This window comes from Vombatus ursinus, unplaced genomic scaffold, assembly GCF_900497805.2.
Source record: "Vombatus ursinus unplaced genomic scaffold, bare-nosed wombat genome assembly UNPS02014779.1, whole genome shotgun sequence".
NCBI lineage: Eukaryota > Metazoa > Chordata > Mammalia > Diprotodontia > Vombatidae > Vombatus > Vombatus ursinus.
The window spans coordinates 5,720,721-5,737,544 of record NW_020954557.1 but is presented as its reverse complement, the minus strand read 5'-3'; positions in this window follow the sequence as shown (position 1 = coordinate 5,737,544).

Below are 16,824 nucleotides of genomic sequence, written 5' to 3'. Positions count from 1 at the left end.
TGACATGGATAATTCTAGTATCTTGATTCCTGTGACAATGATCATTATCCTGGTAAGCTGAGAGGTAAAGGATTGCATTTGGTTTTGGACAAGTGAATTGTAATGGCTGTTAGAGTGAAATCAGACATAGAAGTAGGTTTAGGACAAAGATAATAGGTTTGATTTTGGATATGTTGAGTTATAAGACTAGGTAGTATAATGGATGGATAGAACACTAGACTTGAAGTCAGGAGAATTTGGTTTGAATCTCACTTTAGACCCTTAGGAGCAATAAGTACTGGATGAGTTACTGAATCTCTCACCTCAATTTCTTCATCTATAAAGTTCAGATTATAATACTAATACTTATGCCTATCTCACCAAGGAAACACTTCACAGACTTTAAAGTACTTTAAAAATATGAGTTATTATTAAGTCAGAGATGTGCAAAGGGGTAAAGATGGAGACCTGAAGCTCCTAGCCCTGAGTCTAGGGCTAGAGGTATAGATTTAGGCATCACCCTTCTCTTCTCTACTAAACTTTTTGGAAAAAGTTATTTATTTTCAATGCCTCTACTTCCTTAGATCTCACTCTCTTCTAATCTCTCTGCAATCTGGCTTCCAATTTCATCAGTCAATGAAAATTGCTTTTTCCAAATAAATCAATGGTTTCATAAATGCTAGATCTAATGGCCTTTCTTGACTCTAATCCTTCTTGACCTCTCAGGAGCATTTGACATTGTTAAAAACCTTCACTTGTCTTCTCCCTCCTACTGCTTTCTTGATTCTTCTCCAATATGTCTAACTATTCTTTTTCAGTCTCCATTTTGGAACTTTGTCTTTGTCATGGCCCCCTAATTGTGGAAGTCCATTAAGGCTTTGTTCTGGGATTTCTTCTTTTCTCTCTATGTATCTCATTTGGTGATCTCATTATCTCTGATGGTTTCATTTATTATTTTTATATAGATGATTTCCATATCTATATACACAGCCCTAGTCTCTCTTTTGAGCACAAGGCCTACATTATGGACTATCTGTTGGACATTTGGAAGTATTGTTGTTGTTCTTAATTTTTGAAGAGGACCAAAATGGTATCACTATGTCAGGGTCAAGTTTTAGTGTGTCTGACTGTGGCTGATCAGACCAATACAAGCTCAGAATGTTCTACCACAGGTTGGGCAAAAATAGTCTGTGTGAACCTCTGGGATGGATTCTCTAAGTTTGTGTATCTTGTGTTTCTCTGTACCTATCTCAATTTTGCTTTGCTCACAGAGCACAGCACCTTTTCTGATGTGGGCATGCCATGCTGAGCCATCCTGTGCCAGTGTCTCCCATATTGCACAATCAATTCTAAAGTTCTTAAGAGAGACCTAAAGAGAATCCTTGTATCACTTCTTCTGACCACCATGTGAACACTTGCCCTGTGTGAGTTCTCCATAAAATAGTCTTTTTGGCAAGCATACGTTTTGCATTTGAACAATGTGGCCAATCCATTGGTGTTGCGAGCTCTGAGGCAGAATTTGAATGCTTGGAAGTCTAGTTTGAGAAAGGACCTCAGTGTCTGGTATCTTATCCTGCCAGGTGGTCTTCAGAATCTTCCTAAGACAATTCAAATGGAAGTGATTCAATTTGTTGGCTTGGCACTGGTATGCTGTCCAGGTTTTACAGGCATTCAACAATGAGGTCAACTCAATGGCTCTGTAGACCTTCAGTTTGGTAGTCAGTCCCTTTCTTCTCTCTCTCCTCTCCAATGCTTTCCTTCAGAGAAGCCCAAACCCTGAGCTAGCTCTGGCAATGTATTTGTCAACCTCATTATCAATGTGTACATCCCTGGAAAGTACAATACCTAGGTAAATGAACTTATCCACAGTATTCAAACTTCTCCATTTGCTGTAATCAATGGTTTCCACATATGAATGGTGTGGTGGTGGCTGATGGAGCACCTGTGTTTTCTTGGTGTTAATTGTTAGACCAAAATTAGCACAAGAAGCAGAGAATTGATGCATACTTTGTTGCATCTCAGTTTCAAAGGCTGTATTGAGTTCAAAATCATCTGCAAATAGAAAATCATGTACCAACAAGCCCTCCACTTTGGTCCTGGTTTGTAGTCTTTTCAATCACCCCACGGGCATTTGGAATTAAATGTTCTCTAAGCACCTGAAACTCAACATGTCAAACCAGAGTATCTGCATCACTGTTGAGGGCACCACCACCTTCCTGGTTACACAAGTTCTAGCTTCAGCATCTTCTGCCACTCCTCATTTACCCATATCACACATCCAATCCATTGCCAAGTAGTTCTCATTTATAGTTGCCCATAGCTCTTATATATATTACTTTCTCTCTGCTCACATAGCCACTGTTCGTGTTAAGGCTCTCTTCACCTCTTACTTTGATTATTGGAATAGCCTAATATTTGGTCTCCCTGCCTCAAGATTCTTTTTCCCCTTCAGTTCATCTACCACACAGTTGCCAAAGTGGTCAAATATAGGACTGACCATGTCACTCCTTTCTCCCACTTAAAAAACTATAGGGGCTCCCTCTAGTAATAGCTCCAAGAGCAAATACAAAAAACACTGACATTTAAGTTTTTTTTTAACAACCTGGTTTCTTCCTAACTCTTCCAATACGTGCACACTTTTATTTGCTCTACAATCCAACAACTGCTTCCTTGATATTCCTTGGATATGACACACTCCATTGACCACCTCTGTGCCTGCCTTATCATGAAGTGTGGAAAGAAAAGAGAATAGGTTAAGAAAAAACAGAACTTTGAGGACAACCTAACTTTAATAGGTTGGGAAAAAGACAAATAATAAGGAAGAAACTTGAGGATGAGATAAAGAAATAGGAGAACAAGGAAAGTGTGTTTTCTCTGAAGCCAAGGAAGGAGAGGTCTAACAAAAGGATCTGGTCAACAGTATTTCAAGGAGGATCAGAAACTAGAAGTTATTACCTCTTTGCATAGTCTCTTAACCTTTGTCATTTGACCTCTACTATGCATTTATCAATATTCTTATTGCAGTATGAAATCTGAATAGATATTGCCCCAATTACTCTATATTTCCGATGGCCACCTTTAGTTGGATGTTTTCAGTATTTTGCTGTAGTAGCAGCAATATCTGCCATATACACTAAACTAGTCCTTTATTTTTTTCCCAGTGGGAGACATTGACCTTAATTATTTTGGATAATTAATTAATTTATTTTTAGTTTTCAACATTCCCTTCCATAAGATTTTGAGTTTTAAATTTTCTTCCCCCACTCAAGACAGCATATAATTTTATATAGGCTCTACATACACATTCATGTTAAGCATATTTTCCCATTAGTCACGATGTAAAGAACAATCAAAATGAATGGGAGGAACCACAAGAATAAAGCAATAAAACAAAACAACAAAGGAAAAGCAGAAGAAATATGCTTCCATCTGCATTCGGACTCCATATTTCTTTCTCTTGTTGTGGATCACATTTGCAATCATGAGTCTTTTAGAACTGTCTCAGATCACTATATTGCTGAAAAGGGTTAAGTCTATCAGAGTTGTTCATCTCTCAGTGTTGCTGTTACTGTGTACAATGTTCTCCTGGTTCTGCTCACTTTACTCAGCATCAGTTCATATAAACCTTTTCAGGTTTTTATGAAGTCTGCCTGCTCATCATTTCTTACAGCACAACAGTATACCATTACATTCATATACCACAACTTGTTTAGCCATTCCCCAATTGATGGGCATCCCCTTAATTTCCAATTCTTTGCCACCACAGGAAGAGCTGCTATCAATATTTTCATTCCTTTTGGTCCTTTTCCTGTTTTTATGATCTCCTTGGGATACAGACTTAGAAGTGTTATTGCTGGGTCAAAGTAAACTAGTCTTTTATGAAAAGGTGCTGAAACCATTTTCAAAACTTAATTACCTGAGGAGATTGACTGGGACTATTTACTTAGGTTTCTGATGGTTTAAGTACAAAAGAGTATGTACAAGTAAACAGCAAAACAGCAGCTCCTTCCTTAAGGGTTCTGATTGCCTAATCTTCATGGCCAACTTAGTGGTAGAAAAGTTGCCCTTGACTGAATCAATGCTTATTCTTGAGGGCTGAAAATATTTTCTCTAATATGGCTCTTTTTTGTTAACAGTTTGGTTTTTGAGAAATTCTTTTTGTTGAAATTTTGTATGTAAAGCATCACATTTACCCTATGTAAGTAACATTGTTGAATGTTGATAGGATTGGATTGGAATTACCTTGTTAAGTTAGGTAAGGGCAATGCAGAGGAAGGTAAGCTCTTCATGCTTATTGTTGTAGTTACAGAGGTGCCTGTGAGGTATCTCCTATTGTTCTGAGATTAAGAGAGTGAAATGCTGAGGGTATTTGGGGAAATAGAGACATGTAAATTTTAACTGAATCTTTAAGAGCTATGCTATAAAGACAATATATGTTATAAATTACTATTTGCTGAATTTGCATGATTGCATTTGGGGGTGATTGTGACATCCAGATGCACCAATTGTGGTACTCCTTAAAGACTGGAAATTGGGGATTTTCTAAAACTTGTTCTGAAGGAACTGACTGGGACTTTTTTTGTATGACTGTTGAGAGGTCACTGTGAACCATGCCATGTGAATGTTGTTTGGGCTCTTTATTCAAGTGAGCAGCACTCAGATCCCATCAGTTTCTGGTTGTTTACTGCTTATCATATAACTTGAATGTGTACAATTGTTTTTCATTGATGATTCCTCACTATAAAATGCAGTATATGTCATATACCTCAATATAGAACACTGTCTACATGGAACCTTAACTATTCTTCTCAGTGAAAGGATACTTTGCCTTGTGAAGCATTTTCTGTTCACTGCTCAAGTGAACCATAATCTAGAGTTGTGTGTGTGTGTGTGTATGTGTATGTGTGTGTGTGTATGTGTATGTGTGTGTGCACATGTTTATGCATGCTCAGCTAAGTCACATGGCTTATCTTCCCATCTAGAAAACAAATACTATCATGAGAGAAGGTAGGTCATTTAAACAAATTAATTTTTATTTTATTTATGTTATCATCAACTTTCTAGTACTCTGTGCCTCTCCAACTCATTCCCCATTCCCAAATAGAATGCTCTCCTATTACAAAGAAAGTTAAGGGTAAACAAGTGGCAACCTTTCTAAGTTTAATGAATATTCCTTATGTTCCTTATTTATAATTCATATAACCCATAACTTTGCAAATTAAAAGAACAAAATTTATTTCATCCTGGTCATTGCATTAGTCTGAATTCTCATTTTCATTTTTTTTAAATTTTTTTAAGATTTATTAATTTATTTATTTTTAGTTTTCATCATTCGCTTCCACAAGATTTTGAGTTCCAAATTTTCTCCTTGTCTCATCCCTCCCCCAACCCCAAGACAGCATGCATTCTGAATACCCTTTCCCTTAATCTGGCTTCCATTCTATCTCCCCAAACCTTCTCTTATCCCCTTCCTCTTCTAGTGTCCTGTAGAGCAGGATATATTTCTATACCCCATTGCCTCTATATCTTATTTCCCAGTTGCATGTGAAGGCAATTTTTTAACATTTGTTTTTAAAACTTTGGGTTCCAAATTTTCTCCCTTCCTCCCTCCCAACACATCCACATTGAGAAGGAAAGCAACTCAATACAGGTTATATTTGTGTAGACATGCAAAACACTTCCATAGTAGTCATGCTGTAGAAAACTAACTATATTTCCCTGCATCCTATGCCCCCCCCCATTTATCTATTCTCTCTTTTGATCCTGTCCCTCCTCAAAAGTGTTTGCTTCTGATTATCCCCTTCCCCAATATGCCTTCCCCTCTATCATCCCCCCCTCTCTTATCCCTCTCCCCCCTATTTTCTGTAGGGTAAGATAGATTTCCATATCCAATTGAGTGTGTATGTTATTCCCTTTTTAACCCAAATCTGATGAGAATAAGATTCACTCTTTCCCTCTCATCTTCCTCATTTCCCCTCCACTGTGAAAGCCTTTTCTTGTCAGTTTTGTGTGAGATAATTTGCCCCATTCTACCTCTCCATTTCTCCTTCTCCCAATATAATCCTCTGTTACACCTTAATTTTATTCTCTAGATATCACCCATTCATCTTCAACTCACCTTGTGCCCTCTGTCTATAAATCTATATGTACATATATTCCCCCCCCCCTCCAACTACCCTAATACTGACAAAGGTCTCATGAGTTACAAATATCATCAGCAGGAATGTAAACAATTCAACCTTAATAAGTCCCTTATGATTTCTCTTTCCTGTTTACCCCTTCATGCTTCTCTTGAGTTTTATATTTGAAAGTTTAATTTTCCATTCAGCTCTGGTCTTTTCATCAAGAATGCTTCAAAGTCCTCTATTTCACTGAATGTTCATTTTTTCCCCTGAAGAATTATACTCAGTTTTGCTGGCTATGTGATTCTTGGTTGTAATCCTTTCTCCTTTGCCTTCCAAAATATCATATTCCAAGTCCTGTGGTCCCCTAATGAAGAAGTTGCTAAATCCTGTGTTGTCTTGATTCTGTTTCCACAATACTTGAATTGTTTCTTTCTGGCTTCTTGTAATATTTTCTCCTTGACATGAGAACTCTGGAATTGGGCTATAATATTCTTAGGAGTTTTTGTTTGGGTATCTCTTTCAGGAGGTGATCTGTGGATTCTTTCAATTTCTATTTTACCCTCTGATTTTTGAATATCAGTGCAGTTTTCCTTGATAATTTCTCAAAAGATGATGTCTAGGCTCTTTTTTTGATCATAGCTTTCAGATAATTCAATAATTTTAAAATTCTCTTTGCTGGATCTATTTTCAAGGTCAGTTGTTTTTCCAATGAGAAATTTCACATTGTGTTCTATTTTTTCATTCTTTTAGATTAGTTTTACAGTGCCTTGATTTCTCAAATAGTCACTAGCTTCCAATTGCTCCATTCTAATTTTTAAGGAAGTATTTTCTTCAGTGAATCCATTCACTTTTCCATTAAGCCTATTCTGCTTTTGAAGGCATTCTTCTCCTCATTGGCTTTTTGAACTTATTTTGCCTTTTGGGTTAGGCTGTTTTTCAAGGTGTTATTTTCTTCAGTATTTTTTTGGGTCTCCTTTAGCAGGTTGTTGACTAGATTTTCACGATTTTCTTGCATCACTCTCATTTCTCTTCCCAGTTTTTCCTCTACTTCTCTTACTTGCTTCTCAAAATCCTTTTTGAGCTCTTCCATGGCCTGGGACTAATTCATATTTTTCTTAGAGGCTTTGGATGTAGGAGCTCTGACTTTGTTTTCTTCTTCTGATTGTATGTTTTGATCTTCTTTATCACCAAAGAAAGATTCTATGGTCTGACTTTTTTGCACAGTTTACTCATGATCCCAGCCAATTACTTGGGTTTTAAACTCTTTGTTAAAGTAGGGGTCTGCTTCCAGTGTGGAGAATGTACTGTCCCAAGCTTTTTGGATTTTGTGCAGCTGTTTTCAGAGATACTTCTAGGGACCTGTAAGTTTTCAGTTCTTCCAAGCTAGCATGATCAAGGGGGAGGTGTTTATGCCTTTCCTGGCCTGTGCTTTGGTCTATGAGTGACCACAAGCACTCTTTTCTGCCTTGGAACTGTGAGGAGGATTCCTTCTCCACTGCCACTACAAGCTCCGCCATGCCAGCACTCTTCCTTGCCCCAGGATTGCTACCCAGAACTGTGACTCAGATCCAAGAGCAGGCAAAGCAAAAAAATCCTGCCTCAGCACCAACAAAGAGATCCCTGCGATTCCCCTCTGATCAGCCACTTGATTCCCCCTCAGTCTGTGGGCCACAAGCTCTGGAAGCTGCCACTGCCCTGGGGCTGCACTGGTCCTGGGACTGGGACCGATCTTCTTTCTCACTGCAGTCACAGACTTTTCTTACTGACCTTCTAAATTGTCTTTGGCATTTGTGGGTTGAGAAGTCTGGAAACCACCATAGCTGCCCATGATTCAGTCCTCTGAAGCCTGCTCCAGATTTGCTGAGGCCTGGTCTTTGCCTGTGTACCCACACTAAACTGTGTTTCTCTCCCAGCCTGGTGTGATAGACCTTTCCAATCAACCATCCAGATTGTCTTGGGCTAGAAATTTATTGCACTCTGTCTTTTTGTGGGTTCTGCTGCTCTAGAATTTGTTTAGAGCCATTTTTTACAGGTTTTTGGAGGGGTTTGGGGGAGAGCACAAGTAAGTTACTGTTTTTACTCCTCCATCTTGGCTCCACCCCCTGAATTCTGATTTTCTTTAGTATTTTTTACATTTATGTTATTTTGGTCATGGTCACATTTTTCTCATAGATCTCATTATTTTATTCTGTTTTAGTTTATGTATCTTCCCAAGTTTCTTTGAATCCTTTATATTTGTTGTTATTTTATTCAACAGTATCATTCCTATACATTCATATTGCACAATTAGATCAGTTATTCCCCAATTGAATATCCACTATTTTCTTTTTTTTCCTCTTGCTACCACAAAAAGTTCACCCATGAATATTTAGGTATATATATGGGACTTGTCCCTCAGTGTTTCATTTTCTTGGTTTATGCCCAGCAATGGTATCTCTGAGTCAAAAGATATGAGCAATTTAATATTTTTGTCTAATACTTTCAATTTGTTTTGCAGAAGAAGTGAAACAATTCATAGTTTTATAAGTATATTAGTATGTCTCTATTTCCAAAGTATTTCCAAAATTGATTTTTCAATTTTCTTTTCTGAACCAACTTGTGAAGTAAAATCTCAGCTTTTTTTTTTTTACTTTGTATTATCCAAATTACTAATTTGGAGCATGTTTTTACGTGATTGTTAATCATTTTCATTTCTTCCAAAAACTGTTCATATACTATTACCACTTATGTAGTGGGAAATGGCTCTTGTTTTTTGTTTTTTTATGTGTGTGTGTGTGTGTGTGTGTGTGTGTGTGTAACTTTTTAAATTAAGATAACATCCACTGTTTCTTATTTTAGAGTGATATGTGAAATGTTATTTGTAGATGTGAATAGCCAATTTCATTTGGGTATACACCTAGGGAATTTTAAAAAATGCACATATTTATTGAATACTTAGTAATAAAGGGAATAATTTTTCGTCAAACTAAAGAAGCTAAAATATGACTAAATTTAAGTTAATTTAAAATAGAAACTTTGTAAAGAGCTTTTTTAGTCAAACCATTCCCCTTCCCTTAAAGCTCATAGCAATGTTTTCAACCTTATCTCTTTTGTTTTTAATTATATATCTATATGTGTATATATACATACACACATATACATACACATACATATTTATATATATGCACACATACACACACACACATACATATACATACACATATGCTTAAGCAGTAGAGAGGAACCAAGTGGGAAAAAGGAAGAAAATAGAAATGGCAGCAGGTGTATCTTCAATAACCAGGAATCCTAAAGTACTAAGATAAAAAAGTCTACACTATTGTATTCTGGTACATCTACAGATCTCCTAAACCCCCAGCCCAGTAAGAAGGTTGTGGTATATTAAGGTACGACTAGGAACCTGAAAGAAACCTGTGTATAGACTTTTGATGTTGTTCTCAAACTAAATTCTGCAAGCCTGCTTTCCAGTCTTCTGGGCTGTCAAATAGGAAATCTTTCCTCTAAGGAGTTTGCTTTGAGATTGCTTCTGTAACTAGTCTGAGTTGTTTTTCTGCTTTTATTTTATTTTTATTTTTTAATTGATCTTAAATAGTTTTAATGGTAATTCTGTAACATTTTGAAATCTGGTACAGGGGCCAGGTCATATGGATCTCTGAATATTATGCCATGTTTCACATAAAATAGACACTCAACAAAATAGTCCTGTGTCATTTTTCCTATGTTCCACAATCTTTCAGAGGTCATGACAGTGACCTAAGTAACTAAGAAGTCATTGCCACCAGTGCTTCTGGTACTCTGGGGGGGAATTAATCTGAGCATCTTGACTTACATGCATTGAGAGTAGTTGTGTAATCTTTTACTCCTAACTTAACACGAATTTCATCTCTCTCCTAAACAGACTCCAATCCCCCTCCACCCCCCACTTCTCAGGTTGAATATAATTTTTCTTGGCAGAGCAAATAGAAGGAAAATAAAGAGTTAAGTAACCCTACTTTCTTTATGTGGTGCATTATTCTTATTCCACTCTGCCATCAGTAGTCTTCTTCTTTCCCATCCTCTATTTATCCACAATATGTCTAAACCTTTTTGTTGTGCTAAATATTCATTGGCTCATTTTCATTTTTAGCTCTCCAGATATTTTTCTCAAGTAAAATGTAACTCATGTATCCTTATCCTTCATTATCTACTCTTCCATCTTTTGAAAATACCTTCTTTAAATTATCTGGATAATCAACATTATATGATTCAATGGAATATTAATCTTGCATTTTCAAAGACTTTGGTTTGACATTGCTGATAATGTTGAAAGCAGATTTCTGTAAGGGGATCTTTTAGAAAAGATCTCAAACTATGTATGGATAATATTTGCACATGTGAGTTGTGAGCCATTAGGATGTGATCATGCAATTTTAATTTCAATATGAATAGAATTTGGTATATGTGAGTGGGTAATACTATGGGATAAGCTAGAACAGGATGATTTAATGGAAGGTCTTGAATGTCAGGCTAAGCAACTTTTTTTTATTCTATAGGACATGGGTGAGGGTGACTACTGAAGATTTTTGAAGTAGAGACTGACATAACCCAGAACTATTTATAAGATGACTATTGGCAGCTCTGTGAATGTTGGATTAGAGAAAATGATGTCTAGAAACATTTACATCTATTGAGTGGCTTTCATAGTAGTCTAGGTTATAAGAAGTCTCTGAACTAGGTTGGTACCAGTGTGAACACAAAGATACATTTGAGAAATATGGTAGACAGACAGTGGTTAAACATGGATATGGATTAGATGAGGGAAATGGGGTTAAGGAAGGAAAAAGAATGAATGCTATTTCTGAGACTAGCTGTGTAACTCTGGGGAAAGTCACTAAAGCTCTCTATATCTGTTTCCTCATAAGCAAAATGAAAAGATTAGGCAGAATTACTTCTAAGTTCCCTTCCAGATCTAAATCAATGATACTATGAATGAGAGAGAGCTTGAGCTTAGATGACAAGGAGAATGGTGATGCCGTCAAGAAATTTGGATCATAATTTGGCTTTGAATATAAGTGATGAGTTTAGTTTCGGAATATGTTGAATTTGTGGTATTGGCAAAGACATCCAGATCAATATTTCCAGATGAAAGGAGGAAAAAAATCTGCGAGCAAGTGAGAGGCATTTTGAGCATCACAGTAATTGTTTATAAGAAAGCTATGTACTCATTTGAACAAAGTAAAATAAAAGCATACTCAAATGTTTATAAGTTATTAGACTCTAATTAGTAACATTCATTGAGCTCCTACTGTGTGCCAAGCAGTGCATTACGTACTATGAGAAGAATGTCTAGAATGAAAAGGGGATTATAGCATTTAGATAGCTCCCAGATTTCAGATAGAGACTTGGATATGGTTTTGGCAACAAACTACCAAAAATAATTAAAAATTCTGAAATTGTTCAAGGCTAATTTAAAATTTTGCTTACACACATATAAATTCATGTGTCAGCTAGATGGTACAGTGAATAGAGCGCTGGATCTGGAGTCAGAAATATCTGTGTTCATTCTATCTCAGATACAGATAGCTATGTGACCATGAGCAGGTCCCTTAACCTTTGTCTCCTCCTGATCCCTCATCTGGTGGTGAGGATTTAAGAAGAGACTAATTATAAATGTGCTTTGCAAGCATTAAACACTATAAAAGATAGAAATAATAATAATGATAATAAGGATGAGGATAAAATAACGACTATTATTATTGTTCATTTAAATGGCATGCCTGAGAAGTTATGTGAAACAGCATAAGAAATACATATTACATTAGTTTGTTACATATTTTATTATATTAATGTTTTACAATAATGATATTCCTAATAGCTAACTTAGATATTTCTAATACCTAACTTAGCAATATAATGGAAATATAGCTAAATAACCTTTAATATGTACTTTTGTGAATTAATTTCCTAAGATAATTACGCATATAGGGATGCCATCTTTGTACATGTGCTCTGTCATATGTATTTTATTTTACATTGTATCAGTTGTTAGCAATCAGTAATACAGGTATATTTCTGAGATTCCAGTTTCCTATTAAATAATTTATTTAATTTCTCTAAGTAGGTAGTATAAGTTTAACAATTATCTTGTTCATAGTGCCCCTCTGAGGCCATGTGGGCAAGTACCTCAGGATTCTATGTGCTTTTGCCCCAGGGTAGCTTTAATAATTCCGACCAAGGAGTTGAGATCAATGATCTTAGCTGTGCTGTACTTTTTCTGGTCTTTCAAAATATAACAAGTCTGAGAAACAAGCCAAAAAGGATTGATCATCTCTGTTGACTTTTATTATATACCATCAAAAAGTGGGACAGAGTTCATCTTCCTGGAAGCCCACCCATACATTTTGGAGGAAACCCTAGTCACTGAAATCTGTCCTCTAGGAGGCACCAATGTTTAGCTCAAAACCAATCAAGCAATCTGTGATGGAGGAAGCATTAGTAACAGACTTCATTAAAAGGCTTTTGGGGGGGGCACTTTCAATTTTGTTGTGTTTTTGGATTAAAAAAATTAAATTAGCATTCTCATTTCCAGCTTCTCTTCAGTCCCTCCACTATCTCAACCACCCATTGAGAAGGCAAGTAATATAATACTCATTCTATAAATGAAGTCATGCAAAGAATATTTCCACAGTAACTATATTGCAAAACAAAACAAACAGCAAGAAACATAAAGGGAAAAAAATTATGATTTGATCTCTACTCAGACTTCATTATATCTCTCTCCAGTGGTGGTTAACATTTTTCATCATGAGACCTTTGGAATTGTCTCAGGTCATTGCATTGATTAGAACAGCTAAGTCTGTCACAGCTGATTTATATTACAATATTGTTGTTACTCTGTACAATGTTCCTGGTTCTTCTCACTTTACTTTGTGACACCTCATACAAATATTTTCAGGTTTTGGTGAAACCACCGTGTTTGTCATTTCTTATAGCATGATAGTATTCCATCACAATGGAATTTTATGCCACAACTTGTTTAGCCATTCCCCAATTGATGCATATCCCCTTAGTTTCCAATTCTTTGCCACCACAAAGAGAACTGCTATAAATATTTTTTGTTCATATAAGTTCTTTTCCTTTTCCTTTGATATCTTTGGGATATGTACAGGCCTAGTGGTGGTATTGCTGGGTCAAAAGGATATGCACAACTTCATAGTCTTTTGGATATAATTCCAAATTTTTCTCCAGAATGGTTGAATCAATTCATAACTCCACCAACAGTGCATTCGTGTATGCGTTTTTCACATCCCTTCCACCATTTATCTTTTTTACTATTAATTAGAGAATAATTCTTATTTTTTAAAATTTGAGTCACTTCCCTATGTGTTTGAGAACTGAGGACTTTATCAGAGGAACTTTATGTTATCTCCCCCTCCCCAGTTTCCTGCTTTCTTTTTAATTTTGGCTGCATTTTCTTTTTTTTGCAAAACTTTTTTAATTTCATGTAATTAAAATTTTCCATTTTATTTCCTGTGATCTCTTCTGTCTTTTGGTCATTCACACTCATTTCTTCATAATTTCTTGAAAGTTGGTGTTTTGCCTTTTTTTATTGTATCTTTCAGGTTGTCCAATAATTCTTAAATTGCTTCCCCTTGATATATATTTTCTATGTCAATTATATTCCATTTTTGCATTTTCTTTTATCTTTTCATCGTGTTTTTTAAATTTTTTTTTTTAATTTCTCATGACAAAATTAGCTTCTACTTGACCAACTCTAATTTTTAAGAAATTATTTTTTTCATTAAAGTCTTGTACCTCTTTTACAACTTGGCCAATTCTGGATTTTTTTTTAAGGAGTTTTTTACTTCAGTGACATTGCATCTCTCTTTTCCCATTTGGGCAATTCTATTTTTTAAGGAGTTTTTTTCTTTAATATTTTTATTCTTCTTTTACAAAGTTATTAATTTTCTTTTCATTATGTTTTTGCATTGCTTTGATTTCTTTTCCCAATTTTTTCCTTCATTGCTCTTATTTGAGTTTTAAAATAATTTTGTTTTGCTCTTTTTAATATTTTTTGGTTCTTTTTGATTTTTTTTGTTCCTTTTGGACTTGGGCCAAATTCGCAGTTATCTTTCAGACTTCTTCAGAGTTTGTATCTTGAGCTTCCCTATCACTGTTGTAGCTTTTAATGGTTATTTTTGTTGTTGTTTGCTCGTTCTCTGAGCCTGTTTCATGACTTTGGGCTTTATGTTAGAAATAGGCTCTGCTTACTTCTGAGATAGTGGAGGATTATTGTCCCAAGCTTTAGGTTTTCCCCTTGCTATTTTCACAACCAGTTTTTGATGCCTAGAATTTTTCAGTGCTTCCAAGTTGGTGTGATCTGTAGAAAGGTGTGGTCACTGCTCTTTTGATGTATCTTCTAATATTTACCCAGGTTGGGACCCTCCTTTCATAACCACAACCCCTCTGCTCCTTGGAACTGTGATGCAGAACTAGGTCCCTTGCTTCATTGAGATGGTAATTTCTCTTCTCTGCCCTGGAACTGAGACCCAGAAATGGGTAATGGGCATTGGAGTTGCCAAATGGCACCTCGCCCTGTGCCCAGTGCTAGAATAAGGTATCCTTGTGATCTTTTTTTGACCAAATGTTTAATCCTTTTATAAGCAGTAAATGCTTCTGTTACTGCTGTCACCACTGTTGCTGCTGCCATTGCCTCTGTCTTCAAAACCCACAACTGGTTTTGCTACCATATTTTGCTCCTGGACCCAGCCCCTACTCTCATGCCACAGACTTCAACTTCTATCCTCCTAAATTGTCCTGGGCTGGAGAAATATCTCACCTAGACCTTTTGTTGACTATAACACTTTAGAATTCACTTGATATGTTATTTTATTTAGAGGGGAATGTTAGGAGAGTTTGGTTAGAATGCTCCTTTTACTCTACCATCTTTGCTCCTCTTCCTCCTCATAACTCTATTGCTGTATTTTGATCTATGTTGCACATATTTACAGATTATTTTGACTTCATAAGAAGTCTTGTAACAAAACAAAGAAGTTAAATAAGACCAAGAATAAAATGCATGCAGCATTTTACATCTGTAGCACTTCCATAACTCTATTTTTTTAAATGAGAAATTTTTTTCCTTCTAACTCCCACCCACCACATCGTTGAAAAACAAACTCATTTCTTTTAAACAAATCTTTAGTTAAGCAAAGCAAATACTCCCAATAACTGTGCATAAAAATATGTTTCATTGATCACCTCAAATCTATCCCTTCTCTGTAATAGGGCACTTTCAACATTGGTTCACTAGAATCTTAAATGGTCTTTGTATTGATCATCATTCTTAAAGTTTTCAAGTGTGTTTTTACAATGTTGTCTTTGTATATTTTGTTTTCCTAGTTAGTTCATTTCATTCTTCATGAGTTCATTTTTATTTTGATGTTATAGTATAAATTGTTCTCTGGTTCCACTCATTTCACTCTGCATTAATTTGTATGTCTTTCCATGTATTTTTGCAGTCATCTATATCCTCATTTTTTACAGCACAATAGTCATCTATCATATTAATATACCACAATTTACATAGCCATTCCTCAAACTAGAAGGTGTGGAAAATCAATCAGAAGTTCCAAAGGTTCAATAATCTGTAAGCACCACAAATTTATTGGGGGACATTTCCTGATTAACCCATTAGATAACAAACAGTCTTCATAATGGAAGCTAGACAAATTTGATGGGATCTCTATGATTTCCATGAGCATTATTTACTAGACTTTAAAAGATAAGTATTCAGTTTCAACTTGTTGTCCTCAAATAGTTTTCACTACTTAGGCTGAGGTAAGCCTATTATAAAGAGCAAAGAGACATTTTTCCTAGTGTTTAATGGCATGACCTTAAATTTGTGGGCAAGAGAAGAGTGTATTAGAAAATTGAGGAACCCTGTAGCCCAACCATAGACCAGATGTTATATTCACAGTTCTGTTACAAGAAGAATTATTAGTCTTCTTTTTCTTTCCTGTTGTGTTGTGTCTTGGCTGAACTATATTGTTCAGTTCTAATGAAGTGGTAGGGAATAGTCACAGGCAGGATCCAATCAACATCTTGACTCTGCTTTCTCTTAGTATCATTGAGGAACTCAGCCTCTTTTCATGATCAGAGTCTATTCTTTCAAAATTATTATTTCCCTCTTGGTTTCCTCTAACCAGCTTTCTTGTCAATTTAGCTTTAGGGATGGGGACAACCAAGGCAGACACTTGTGCTAATCAGATGGAGCAAAGCTATCTAACCCCATCTTGTTTATTTATGAAGCATTTATATTCTGAGAATTTGACTTAAATTCATATAAAAACAAAGAGTATTTTGGTCATGACATTTTGATCACATACATGGAAGCACTTTGATTCCTGGATCATATATTTATACTTTTAACCATAAAATCAGAAATTCTCTATAACCATACAAAGGTTATACCAGTATCATATTTGTGAATATGGAAGATAATACCAGGAAAAATTATGTTATACTTAATTATTTCATTTCAATGCCTGAAAAAAAACATGCACAAGATACCATGGACTCAAACATGAACAATAAAATGTACTTAATAATATGTGAGTTAAATTAATATGGAATCTATTTGCCCCCAAGGAAAAATTTATAGGTGGGAGTCAGAGTAGGCATTATGAATGAGACCAAGGGAAGTCTGACATATGGCTGATGCTGGGAAATCTTTCCCAGTGTT